The following is a 14,374-nucleotide window of genomic DNA, read 5'->3' as shown; positions in this document are numbered from 1 at the left end:
TCGGTATGGATTGGGAGAAATGTCTTCCTTTTGCGGAGTTTGCTTATAACAATAGCTATCAATCCAGCCTCAAGAAAGCTCCTTTTGAGGTTCTCTATGGACGAAGATGTCGAACACCTTTGAACTGGTCAGAAACCGGTGAAAGACAATTCTTTGGACCGGATATGATCCAGGAGGCAGAAGAGCAAGTTCGCATCATTCGTGAGAATTTGAAAACAGCCCAGTCTCGTCAGAAGAGCCAGTACGATCGTCATCATAAGGATATGACTTATGAAATTGGCGACCAAGCTTACCTTCGGGTTACTCCTTTGAAGGGTACCCATCGTTTCGGTATCAAGGGCAAGTTGGCTCCTCGTTACATTGGTCCTTTTTGTATTCTCGCTAAACGAGGAGAGGTTGCCTACCAGTTGGAACTACCCCCACATCTTTCTCGAGTTCATGATGTCTTCCACGTCTCTCAACTCAGGCGTTGCTTCTCGGATCCCATCCGCGGAGTGGACCACGAAACGCTTGATCTCCAAGATAACCTCACCTACCGAGAGTACCCGGTTCGCATTCTTGATCAAGCAGAGCGTGTCACTCAACGTCAGAACATCAAGTTTCTCAAAGTTCAGTGGTCTCATCATTCCGAGAGAGAAGCCACTTGGGAGCGAGAAGATCGTCTTCGACTGGAGTATCCCGCTTTCTTTCCGTCAACCCCTGAATCTCGGGACGAGATTTTTTCAAGTGGGGGCGAGTTGTCACATCCCTAGTCTGGTATGACCTAGACTAGCTAGTCAGTTGTGCATCATATTTAAATTTCATTTAAATTTGAAATGAGGATTGGTGGAACCCTCAGAATCATTTTTGAAAATGACCCAAATAAAAATTTCTCCAAAAGGGTCCAAGAAAATGCTCATGTTGCTCTCTGAAAATATTGGACAGAGATAAAAATCAAAACAATATTTTTAGGAGCTCATGGATATTTATTTTGGCCATTTGGATTAATTCGATAAATATTTGCATTGGAAATATATTAGTTATATATATTAATATATGTCCAAAAATTGTGCCTTTTGTCGAGGAGCTCTGGAATAATACCATTAGCCCCTACAAAAATTGGCATAAGTAAATAAATTGATTTAATATTTTATTAAATCAAAACAAATGTCAGAAAAATTAGAAAACAAATTAAAGAAAATGCCTACCTGTGCTCACCTGAGGCCTGGCACTGTGCGGCCCAGCTGGCCGGCCCAGCCGACTGGCTAGCGCCAGTCGTCCTCCACCTCCCGCCAGGAGGCCAGGGGCGTGTGGCCGGCGCGTGCGCACCGCCGTGCCGCCACGGCACCTGCCTGCCTGTCCTCCCCCTCGACGCCTGGACGTCCGGAACGTCGCCACGCGCTGCCCCGCACCGCTCTCACTCCCTCTCCCTCGCCCTCCTCCTCTCCCCCTGCTCTCTCTCTCTCACCCGAGAACCACCGCCGCCGCCGACGGGCATCACCGTAGCCACCGCCTCTCCCTCGCCTTCCCGACACGCTCCCCAGATCCGCCGCGACCCCCTCTACCTCCTCGTCGAGCCACGCAAGACGGAGCACCCCGTGGAGCCGTCGCCGTCGCCAAATTCGCCTCCGGCCGCCGTGGATCCTCGCCGGCGATTCGGGAGCTACCGGGCATCCCCGACCTCGCCCTCGCGCTCGCTGGTCTCGCTGTGAGCCCCCGCACCGAACCCCCTCCTCCCCGTGCTCGTTTGCCCCGTCTAGCTAGCTCAACCACCGCGCCCGTAAGTCCCTCGCCGCCGGCCATGGCGCCACGGTGGCATGAGCCCAAGCCAGCTACTCCCGCGTGCGTCACCGTGTTCCTGGTGACGCCAGGAGGCCGTAGGAGCCCTCCGCTTCCACTGCCGTGCACCACAACGCCGCGGCCGCAAGTTGCCGAGCTCCGGCCGCCGCCGTGAGCTTTGCTCCGGTGAGCTCCGGCGCCCCCGCAGCCCCCCCACCAGCTCCCCTGGTTGCGGACGACGACGGGCTACGCCCCGGTAGTCCTCGCGCGACCAAACGCCGCCTGTAGCGCAAGTCCGGCGAGTCGCCGCTGTGCTATTGGTCGCCGCCGGCCAGAACTCCGGCGGGCTGACGTGGCTTTGTTAATTAGGCACTAATCCCCACCTACTGACGCTGACCAGTGGGCCCAGGGCTTAGTCAAAGCTAGTCAGCCCAGGTTTGACTCGGGGTTAACCCCAGTGTCACTGACGTGTGGACCCCACACGTCAGGTTTGACCCCAGCCAGCCGCGTTGACCGCTGATGTAGTGATGACGTCATGCTGGCGCAATATATAATTTCTGGATTTAAATTAAATCAGGAAATTCCAGAAATTGATTTAAACTTCAAAAATTCATAACAATTCAACCGTAGCTCAGATTAAAATAATTTATATATGAAAAATTATCAGAAAAATGCAATCTTTCCATCTGTACTAGTTTCATGCATGAAAAACCAACTTACACATGCTGAATATGGGAAAACACATTATGGCACATTAAGAAACTTAATTTGGGGATACATTTGAACCTTTGGTTCAAATGGACTTCAAACCAAATGACTACTAGTTGCATTAGCTCAAACAGCATCACATCTACATGCCATGTTCATGCATCATATTGTTGCATATGATTGTGTATTGATTGCCGGCACTGTTCCTTCTCGATAGGTCCTGCTCCGGAGACCGTTCTAGAGTACCTGTCTGTGAAGCAGTGCCTCCTCTGTTGATTTACCAGGCAAGCAAACCCCCTTGTTCATTCCGATACAATCCTACTCTCTCGCTCCTGCTCTCAGTTATTGCATAAGGACAACAGCGATCCATCTGCTACTTTGTGCTGCGGTAGTTGAACCCATTCCTCTGCATGACCTGTCATTGCCACAGTAAATAGTTGAAACCCACTAGCATGTGTAGGAGTTTATTGAAGCCACTGATGTGTTCCTACCATGCTATGCCTGCTATTGCTTAGAGTTGTGTCAGGTCTGATTCATTGGGAATGAATTGGAGTGTTACGATATGTTCTGGTGCTGAGAGTTAAGTGTGTGAACACGATTTGGTAAAGGTAGCGGTGAGAGGCCATGTAGGAGTACATGGTGGGTTGTCTCACTTGAACCGTCCTTAAGCACTGAGTTCTATGTATGTTGTCCAATGACTCGATACTACCACACATTGGGCTCCGGGCGCTCCAAGCCCTCTCGACTTATTAACCAACTTGATCTCTGTCCAGGAGTCGCAACTAGTTTCTGGTGTTTGTAGGTAGTGTTAGTAGTCTACCAAGTGGCACCCGGCCAGGTGGGCTTGGGACAGACTAGGCACAAGTGGCACGGTGTACTAAGCGTAGATCCATCCGGCGAGGTGGGCTTGGGAACCCTGCACACATCGTTTGGGGCCGTGAGTGAAACCCCGGCCGGATCTCCTTGCGGATGGAACCCGAATAGGCGATAAACCTGGATTAGAGTCTTGTGTGGTTAGTCAGGTCGTGGCCGACACCCTCGCTAGGCTTCCGCTTGAAGGTTGCCGAGATACATGACGTGTACATGGCGGTAAGTGGCGAGAGCGTGTGTGAAGAAGTACACCCCTGCAGGGTTAACATGATCTATTCGAATAGCCGGGTCCGCGGTTATGGACTTCTTGGATGCTTACATGGTACATAGACAACTTGAAGTGGATACTCTAAAATGCTCAAGACCAGTGTGAGTGCTATGGATGGCCTTCTCGTAGGGAGACGGGGATGAATCCATAGTAGTGTATTGTATGGTGATTAGTGGACTCGTGTACATTGTCTCACCTCCAGAGTTTCTGGTAGTCGTAGAACAGGATAGCCACAGAGTCAAAGCTGGCTTGCTGCATCTAAACCCCACATTACCCTCTTGATACAAATGCATGTATGCTAGAATCTGATGTAAGTCTTGCTGAGTACCTTTGTACTCATGTTGCTTCATTTATGTTTTTGCAGCGGAGACTCCGGTCTTACTATTGTTCTCGTGGACTTCGACTAGTAGCTAGTACCTCAGCTACGATCTTGATCGGATGTTGTAGATAGTCAGGCTCTTCAGCCTTTTTCTTTTGTAGATGTCTGTACCCAGACATGTAATGCTTCCGCTTGTTGCTTGTATGCTCTGTATGATGGGTCTTGTGACCCCTGTTTGCAATAATTGCTATGACGGCTCTTCTGAGCCTTTATCTATATGATTTGTTGAGTTATGCTGTGATGCCATGTTGTACAGCACATGCTTGCATGTTATGCGTACGTGTAATGTGTATTGCTATGTGTGGGATCTGACTATCTAGTTGTTTATCCTTAGTAGCCTCTCTTACCGGGAAATGTCTCCTAGTGCTTCCACTGAGCCCTGGTAGCTTGCTACTGCTCCGGAACACTTAGGCAGGCCGGCATGTGTCCTTCTTCGATCCTGTGTCTGTCCCTTTGGGGAAATGTCACGTGATGAATACCGGAGTCCTGCTAGCCCGCTACAGCCCGGTTCACCGGTGTCCTGTTAGCCCAGTGCTACAGCCTGGATTCACTCGTTGATGACCGACACGTTCGATGCTGGGTCATGGATGCCTGTCCCTGTAAGTTAGTGCCACTTTGGGTTTACGACTAGCCATGTCAGCCCGGGCTCTTTATCATATGGATGCTAGCGACACCATCATATACGTGTGCCAAAATGCGCAAACGGTCCCGGGCAAAGGTAAGGCGACACCCGTGGGGATACCGTGCATGAGGCCGCAAAGTGATATGAGGTGTTACATGCTAGATCGATGTGGCATCGAGTCGGGGTCCCGACAAAAATGCCATGATTCAGACATGCCTAGAAACACAAATCGGCAAAACAGTGGAGGCATACATAGACGATGTGGTCATCAAAACCAGACGCGTCGAATCCTTAATAGACGACTTGAGGCTTACGTTCGACAATCTCCGAACATATGACATCAAGCTCAATCCGGAAAAATGCATCTTCGGTGTACCTGCCGGAAAGCTCCTGGGCTTCATTGTTTCCAATAGAGGAATTGAAGCAAATCCGACTAAAATCTGAGCTCTGTCACAATTGGCTACCCCAACAGACCTCAAGAAAATCCACAAATTAACTGGATGCGTGGCTGCCCTAAGCCGCTTTATCTCCCGATTAGGAGAAAAGGCACTACCTCTCTATCGCCTTCTTCGACGCACCGAACACTTCGAGTGGACGGATGCGGCTATGGCCGGACTGGAAGAAATAAAGGCCCTCTTGGCCAGCAATCCAATCCTGGCCACGCCAAATATCGGCGAACCCATGCTGTTATATATAGCTGCAACACACCAGGTTGTAAGCACAGTGCTCGTCGTCGAACGAGAGACGAATGGACATAAGTTCCCACTTCAAAAGCCAGTATACTACGTATCCACCGTCCTCACTCCATGCAAATCATGGTACCCACATTATCAAAAAATAGCATAGCGGTCTTCATGGCATCCCGAAAACTACGACACTACTTTCAAGAGTGTTCAATCACAGCGACCTCTGAAGTACCACTCAACGATATAATAAATAACCGCGATGCCACGGGCCGGATTGCTAAATGGGCTATCGAGATCCTCCCATTCGACATAACATACAAACCACGGCGATCCATTAAGTCGCAAGCACTGGCTGACTTCGTCGCCGAATGGACAGAAGCCGAACTCCCTAAAGAGTATGACGCGTACTCCAATTGGATCATGCACTTTGACGGCTCTAAGATGTTGGCTGGTCTATGTCGGCTTTCTGGGAATGGGGGTCCCCAGACTTGCCTGCCTGTGGCCTGCGGCGTGGCTCAAGTGGGGGCCCCGTACAACCCAGCTTCATCAGCTCAAGCTCAAGACCCTCGCGAGGGGCCAAGCCTCGCGAGGCGGACGACAGAAGCTTCCTCATGAAGCAGCCTCATCAGGCGGGCTCGCGAGGAGGCGGAGAGATCAAGGCAGGGTACCTTGTGAGGTGCCCATGACGCAAGCCATGACGATCGAGACCAGGCTAGCGCCAGGCGGGCGCCGGCCTACGCAGTGTCCTTGTTTCCCCTTCGGTGCAAAGGGGGCAATCACAGGCCAAGGCATCAGGCAAGGGTTACCGTTTCGGTGCAACAAGACCAAGACTAGCAGAGCGGCAGTTTGGAGATCACCGTGGAGCCCAGGATGGCGTCACCGTCAGAGTCTTTGGCAGTCGAAGACCAACTTTAGTTAGGATAAGTGTACTAGATGTTCCCCTTCAAAAGGGCCAACTGTTGGCGCCCTTCCCGCTTATTATTTGGGAAGAGGCTCGGGGCCTCCCTCTATAAATAGAGCTAGCCACCACAGGGCAGAGGGATCCAGATTTCGGGTAGACTAGAGAGAGAGGCAACTGAACTCTCCAAGCAGTTCATCGCACCAGCTCAAGAACAGCCCCTCGCGAGGCTGTTCTTCCTCTGTATTGTTCATCATCAGACCCTGAGGCAATCCACCACACCACACACTGGAGTAGGGTATTACACCACAATGGTGGCCTGAACCAGTATAAACCTCATGTCCCTTGTGTGTTCTTCCTTCTAGCTTAGATTCCTTGTGAGGCTTCGAGACGTGAGTTGGTAGGGGAAAGATCTTCGTGCGCACCCCAGAGTTCGAACCTCAAGGGTCTGCCGGAACCCGAAATCCGACATTTGGCACGCCAGGTAGGGGTGCGCTGGAATCCTTCTTCCACCGCCCCGCGTTTGTTGTTCATCGCGCCCATGTCTGACGCTCCCCGAGCCCGCGCCGAGCGTCGGGCTGCTCTCGCCGCGCGAGTCGCCCAGACGGCTCCCGTCGGCGGGCGCCCCCGTCGTTCCCCGTCGCCTGCCGCCAACACCGCCACCGGCCCGGCAGAGAACGAGCAGCAGGCGTCGTCGCTGCATCCCTCGGTGCGGTGAGAAGGCCGCACCGCCACCCCGTCGCTGACCCCAGTCGGTTCGTCGTCCCACGCCCGTCGCGCCCCCATGGACGCGCACTCCGCGTTGCTCCTGGCACGTGAGCTCCTACACTACCATCCCGTCGACGACCTCTATGACGAGTGGCTCGCTCGCATCACCGAGCTCGTCAGCGCCGCAGGGTGCTCCCCTGTGCCGTCCCTCTTGCTGCCTCGCCCTCCATCCTGCGCAGGAGGCGCAGAACAGGAGGTGCCTCCGCCACCCCCTCCCCAAGAAGGCTCCCTGGCTCCAAGGTGCGTGGCCCTAGGACGAGACCCTCCGCGTCCGGCGCCCGCACGACAAGAAAGGAGCTTCCAAGAAATCCCTCGTCCCCAAGAAGGTGCTCGCGTGCTCCCGGCACCGGTGCGCCATGACCGCATCCCTGCACCACCACGTCAAGACCCCACGCTGCTCCAGGCAGCGGTGTGCGGGAATCCCCAGGAGCAAGCCCCGCATCAGCAGAGAGCTCCGGTGGCCACTACAGGCTGCCACGCCTTCACCGCCGAGCTGCGTAGCGTCGCATGGCCCGGCAAGTTCAAGCCAGACCTGCCCCCTCGCTATGACGGTACTACCGATCCCGCGGAGTTCCTCCAGCTCTATGAGCTAGGCATCAAGGCGGCCAACGGGGACGAAAAGGTCATGGCGAACTGGTTTCCCATGGCGCTCAAGGATGGAGCCCGCACCTGGCTCCTAAACCTGCCTCCTGGCACGATCTCCTCTTGGGACGAGATGCGCACTCGCTTCAACGCCAACTTCCAAGGCACTCACGACCGGCCCCCGGCCATGTGTGACCTGCGTCGCATCAAGCAACAGCCAGGAGAGACCCTGCAGAAGTACATCTAGCGCTTCAACAAAGCCCGCCTCAAGATCCCCAGGGTAACTGAGGAGGCCATCATCTCAACCTTCTCCGATGGCGTGCGTGACATCAAGATGAAAGAGGAGCTAGCGGTCCACGAAGACTTGTGCACGTCTCTGGAGCTATTCAACTTAGCGACCAAGTGTGCTAGGGCTGAGGAAGGGCGCCTCTCCCTCCTTGAGCTTCCAGCTACTGATCCGGAAGAGAAGAAGCCCAGGGTCAAGGATGTGAAGCGCAAAGGGGCTGCTGTGCTCGCAGCGGAGCCAGACACCAAGCAAGGCAGGAATCAGGCGGAGTCATCCAAGGGCAGCCGGTACTGCGTGTACCATGACCTCCACACCCATAACACCAATGAATGCCAAGAGCTCAGAGCTGTGCGAGATGGGCGTACCGGCCGACGCCCCGAGCGCAATGATTGGGGCTATGGACGAGGAGGAGGAAGAGGTGGAGGACGATGGGAAGACCGTGGTCCTCGCGAAGGATGGCGTGACCGACCTCGCGAGGACCGCTGGCAGGACCAGCCTCGCGAGGGAGGATGGAGGGATCAGCCTCGTGAGGACCACCCTCAAGGCAACGCAGGCCTCCCTCCTCTTCCACCACCGCCGAGGAGGAATGAAGACCATCATCAGGACGAGGGGGCTGGGGGCTTTCAGGAGCCTCGCACAATCGCTTGCATCCTGGGCGGCGCCCAGGCCCAGCCTCATAGCACATCTTCAAGCAGTTTGCTCGCGAGGTGAATGCAGTACTCCCCAAGCTTGAGGCCATGCGCCCTCTCAGGTGGTTAGCGTGCGCTATCACGTTCAGCTCAGCGGATCAGCTCATGTGCACGGCAACGTGCAAGTCACCAGGACCCTTATTGATGGCGGGGCAGGACTCAACATCCTGTCCGTCGAGAGGTTCAACAATCTCCAAGTGCCATACAATCAGCTTCAACCGACCAAGCCTTTCTCAGGAGTCACTGACGGTTCCACTGTTCCGATAGGGCAAGTTCGCCTTCCTGTCACCTCTGGGTAGCGCAACAACTACCGCACCAAGCTCATTGACTTCGACGTCGCCCACATTCGCCTACCATCCAATGCCATCCTCGGGTACCCAGCCCTGGCCAAGTTCATGGCAGTGACTCACCATGGCTACAATGTCCTCAAGATGCCAGGAAGCGGTGGAGTCATCACAGTCCCCTGCGAGGAAAAGGATGCAGTGTGTTCTCTTAAGCGTGCCTTCCAGGTTGCGGCAATCAAAGACCCGAATCACAGGAGCGGGAGCCTCCCCGAGGTAGTCCCTAAGAAGAAGAAGACTTCACCTGGCCCAAACCCTCAGGGGGCAGGCACCTCCAGAGGCGTTGCGTCAGGATCCGCGCCCGTTCAAGGGGCGCCACCCTCTGTCGCATAGGAAGGCGCGCCCGGCGCCCTCCTCGGGCAAGGCTTGGGGGCTCCCCCCTGGAGGGCCACCGACTTTGCCAAGGTCACGAGGGAGGCGCTCGGGCACCACATGGAGGCGTGCTTCAAAGCACATTTCCCTCAGGAAGGTATGAGGCAAGGAGGGCCAAACCCTCAGGAGTTCATCATGAGGAACATTCAGGAGCTATAGGAGTCAAGAGTCATGCGCGGCAGCCGCCGCTTGCCCTCCGTAGCCCCACATCCACGCGAGGATGGTGGGCTGCGCGTCTGCATCGACATACCGGGGCTCAACCTAGCCGCGTCTCAGGAGCGCCTCTGGCCTTCGCGCGTGGGGCGCTGCGAGGGGCCACCTCACAACTACGTTCGCATGCCTTTCGGCCCGCCGAACGCGGCCTTTGCTCATCAGCGCCTGATGAGGAGCATTCTGGAGGCTCAGGAGGTCAGGCATTGTGCGGTACTGGCGGAGATGGAGATGGTCCTCGAAGATCTACCCGAGCCCCCGGAGCCTCCTGAGGCTCCTGGTCCCGGGAGCTCGTGAGGGTCAGCCTCCTCACCACGCGTCTTCCACTACTTCAGCATCCCTTCATCTCCAACGGTATCAGGTGACATCTTTCAAAGTTCCATTTTCAGCTGGGAGCACCCATAGGGCTGCATCATTCCCAGGTCGCGTGGGTCCGTCCCTGCGGCATGTATCTATTTTGCTTATGCTGTTTACCTACCTTGTTGGGGGCGCCCCTCGGGTTGCATTATCCCCAAGCTGCTCGGGCCTGACCCAGTGGTGTTTGCTTTTTAGGCATCTATCTAAATGGATTTGCTCCTCCGCGCTTAACCTGATTCCCATGGTTATCATCTGCTGCTTATCGCGGACCTCTCCACTCTCATGCAAAGCGCTTGCACGTTAAAAGGGGGGTGCGTGAGCATTGCGACTCATGGGCTCTTACTGGCTCTCTAGCCCTCACCCCCTGGCCTTGACCCACAGCATCGCGACCTGGCATACCAGCGGCGGCTGAGCTCGCTCGAGCGCTGGGACTTGAGGACGTAGAGCATTTGCATTCTAACCACCTTGCAGGAACGCACCGTTGATAGAGGCCCAGAGCCAGGCGCAACCCGCCTCGAGGTAGGGCCTCGTGAGTCCCGCGCTGGCTCACGGGTGCCCAGATACACCTCTCCTAGCCCTACCGTGCCGGCCACGTGCCAGGGCGGGGCTGTACACGCCCCGGGGGCTCCTCCCGGAGGGGAGCCCCCCTCCCACGCACCAGTGGAAGCACCATGCTCCGCGCTGGCTGACGACACTGCCGAGGAGCGGCTATGCCCATACACATACGGAAGCGCTATGCTCCGCGCTGGTGATAAACAACTGAGGGCGGCCCACGGCCGTATCAACCTCAGGGAGCCCAGAGCTCAGTGTCTGGCACCATCGCAACGCATCCCCTCGGGAGTGCCGCGCGAGGGGGCTGGACACGGGGGCTGCGCCCGGGCCACGCCCGAACGCAGGCCACCCAGCCAGGTCCCTCGGACCTGGTCGTCGCGCGCCCCTCCCCGAGCAGAGCCAAGGTATGAAAACTCGTTTGAACGTCAAGGGGGACTCCTGAGCATCGCGACTCAGGAGCCTAACTGGTCACGTAGCCCCTCACTCCTTAGTCCCGTCCTGGTTTCTGGTCGGGGCTAACGGCGGCTGAGGTATGCGCCGGGCCGGGCCCTAACGACGTAGAACGACAAATCCACTCCTATGCCTCCCTTCCCTACTTGCTGTTTGCGTGTCATGGGGGACTCCTGAGCATCGCGACTCAGGAGCTAACTTGCCACGTAGCCCCTCACTCCTTAGTCCCATCCTGGTTTCCGGTCGGGGCTAACAGCGGTTGAGGTATGCGCAGGGCCGGGCCCTGCCGACATAGAACACAAGCAAATAGGGGGGATGCAAATTCTAGGGAATTCAAAAGCAAATATTACAGGCCATAGATTGTTTCACAACGCCAAACCCAAGTTTGAACGCCTCCACAAGGCATGGTGTATGTTGCAGGAACCGAAACAGAACAGAAGCTGCGAAGGGATCACTTTCCGGTGGCGCTGCCGCCTGTAGTGGAGTCACGCTGGGCGGCTCCACATCCTGAGGCCGCGGGGCTGGCGGCATCGCGCCGGGCTAGGTGCTGAAGGCGCGGAACCTCCCCAACAAAGCTTCAGCTCGGCCTTTCATAGCCTCAGCAGCAGCGGCGGCAAGGTCGACGCTCACAGGTTCCAGCAGGCTGTCGAGGTCGATGTTGGGGTCGCGAAGGTAGACATGGCTGAGGACACGCGTCAGCGCTGCAGAAGACAGGGCACGTGCCTCGGCATCGGCCGTGGGACCAAGGCCGTCCGCGACATCTTCAAGTGCACGGACCAGGAAGGGAAGCAGCTCGGCGGGGCCGTCCTCTGCGCCAGCCAATGGCTTCTCTAAGCCGCCCTCGTAAAGCGTCTTCAGCGCGGCGCGAGCTTTCTCCTACAGCTTCGTGAAGGCCACTCGATCCTCGGCCAGGACCTTCGCCTTGCCGTCTAGCTCGGTCCTCTCCGCCTTCAGCGCCTGCTCCAGCGTCTCCAACCGGCCACTGCGGTCATCAAGCTCGGCGTACCGGTCCCTAACGGTAGCCTCCCGAGCCTTCATCTCCTTCTCCTTCTCCTGGCAACCACGGACCTCATTGGCGAGCTAGTCATGCAGGCCTTGCAGCTTGACCTCCAGCACCTTGCAGCAGCCTCGGGCATCTGCAGCGTTGCGAGCGGCCTTGGCCTGGCAGGCGGCTTGCTTCTCCCCATCGGAGGCTGACACGGCTTGGCTCAGCGTCGCTCGGACGGAGGCGGCAGAGCGGGCCCAACCAGAAGCTAGCTCCAAGCGCCTGACCACCAGGCGAGGGTCCGCGCTCCGAAGATCCTCCCACAACCGGCTCAGTTCGTTGGCAGCCCGGTCCAGGACGGTGGAGGAGTCAGAAGAGACGGGAGACGGTAGAATAGGCGGAGAGGACGGCAGTGTGATCACATCCTGGGAGGAAGGAACCCCCTGGGCCTTGGCCGCCTTGGCGATAGCATCAAGCGCATGCACCTCCAGAGTCAGCGGGGCCACGGGGGCTGACTCCTCGCCGGAGCGTCCCTGCTGGGCTCGCGAAGACGACCAGGCAGGGGAGGCACGAACCTCGCTGCCTCCTTTCCCCGCAGATGAAGGCGCTGCCCCGGCAGACGAACTCGCCTCGAGCAGGGCTGCCGAAGCCCCTTTCAACCTTTTTGTTGCAGGCGCCGGCCTGGCCAAAAGGATGCAGACATCAAGCTGTGGCGACAGAAACAAAGCAAAACGCGAATCGAGCACTTACTGGTCGTCGTTCGTGGACTCAAGCAGCCCCCGGCCAAACTTGAAGCCCGAGAGCCTACAGCAGGGATCGTCTTTGGGAGTCCCGGAGGCAGAAGGCGCGTCGGGAAGGCCGGAGCTGGCCTCAGGCCTCCCCGGGACCAGAGCAGACCCTGGGAGAACCAGCCCCGTCCTGCCCTTCCTTGGGATCAAGGGAGAGTACTCCCCGCCTCGCCTGGCGCCGGCCTCGTCGTCGTCCGGCATGGAGCGGAGGGCGTGGGACCTGTGCCGAGGGAAGAACTCCCCCGACTCCTCGCCGGTCGCCTTAGAGTCAGGCTCTTCTTCCTCCTCCTCTTCTTCCTCCTCAGTCCCGCTGGAGTCGTCGGAGGACACATTCACCGTCGCCAACACCGCCAGGTCCTCGAGAGCTTCTGCGGGCACCAACACCTAACCCTTGAAGGTGGGCATGGCGTTCACCACCTGCTCCCAGTCATCGCGAAGGAACAGGGGGACGGGAGCGCCCTTCGGGCTCGCCACGTCTCCCCCAACCAAGGACTGGAGAGCCGTGACCAGATCGTCGTCGGCCAGGGCCTTGGAGCTTAGGCGAAGGGCGGTGTCCACTTCCCCAAGCCTCCACAATGGGAGCAAGTGCGCCCGGAGTGGATCCACCCGGTGCTCCAGGAACTCCCTCAGGAGCGTGGCCCCGGTCAGCTTCGCTGCCCCCAAGTTGCCTGGCCTCAGGTCCGCGTTCATCCTCTTCAGCTCCACCTTCGCACGAGGGTCGACAAGCTCCGTGCGAGACCACGCATCAACGGCCTTGGGCTGCCCCGTAGGCAGCACTAGTCGGGGGTGGATGCGCCAAACATCCACCATGACCCACTTACTCCGGAAGCCTTCAATCCTCTTCCTAGGCTTCGAGATGGCATTGGAGTTGGAGTATGCGATGAAGCTCGCACATGTGGTGATGTGGGCATCAGAAACCTGGAGGGAAAAGTAATGAAGTAGCAAGGCCACTAAGGGCCTCACTCCAACGTGAGCCTCGCAATAGTAGGCGAAAATCCCCAGGAGGAGAACATAGTTGGGGTGGAGGTGCAGAGCTTGCAAGTTGTATTGGCAAAGAACAACGAGGAAAAACTCGGAAAAAGGAGGCACCAAACCGGCGATGATGGCACTCACAAAGAGCGGGTAGAAGGTGCTCCCTTTGCGTTCGGGCTGGGCAGAGCCGGCCTTGAGCACAGTCGCCCCCTCGTTGCCCTGCCCCACCGTCATCAGGCGCGTGAGGGCTAGATTCTTCTCCGACACATTCGGGGGATCCAAAGCCGGCGAGTACCAGGCCTCGGTCGGGGTCTTGCGAGGCGCCGTGGTTTGCCGGACGAAAGGGATCAAGGCGGATCTGGAGGATTTCGGAAGCGAGGAGGAGAAGAGCGAGAAAGGGGATCTGGAACAAGGCAAACGAGAGCGGAGCAGGTAAGTCTGGCCCGGACACCCCTTTTGTCAGATGGGTAGTTGCCGAGGCATCATGGGGAAGCAGAGACACCCATGTCCAATCAATCGCCACGCGGCACCCCAGATCGCAGGCTATTGGGGCCCGCGGCGCTTCGCACTTGCCCCTTCGCTTCTCCGCCAAGCCAAGTCCGGGCGCGCCTTGGGCCCGGGGGCTACTGTCGGCGTTCTGGGAATGGTGGTCCCCAGACTTGCCTGCCTGTGGCGTGGCTCGAGTGGGGGCCCAATACAGCCCAGCTTCATCAGCTCAAGCTCAAGACCCTCGCGAGGGGCCAAGCCTCGCGGGGCGGACGACAGAAGCTTCCTCAGGAAGTAGCCTCATCATACGAACTCGCGAGGAGGCGAAGAGATCAAGACAGGGTACC

Source organism: Triticum dicoccoides, chromosome 1B, assembly GCF_002162155.2.
Source record: "Triticum dicoccoides isolate Atlit2015 ecotype Zavitan chromosome 1B, WEW_v2.0, whole genome shotgun sequence".
NCBI lineage: Eukaryota > Viridiplantae > Streptophyta > Magnoliopsida > Poales > Poaceae > Triticum > Triticum dicoccoides.
Note: the sequence above shows the minus strand (reverse complement) of the source record.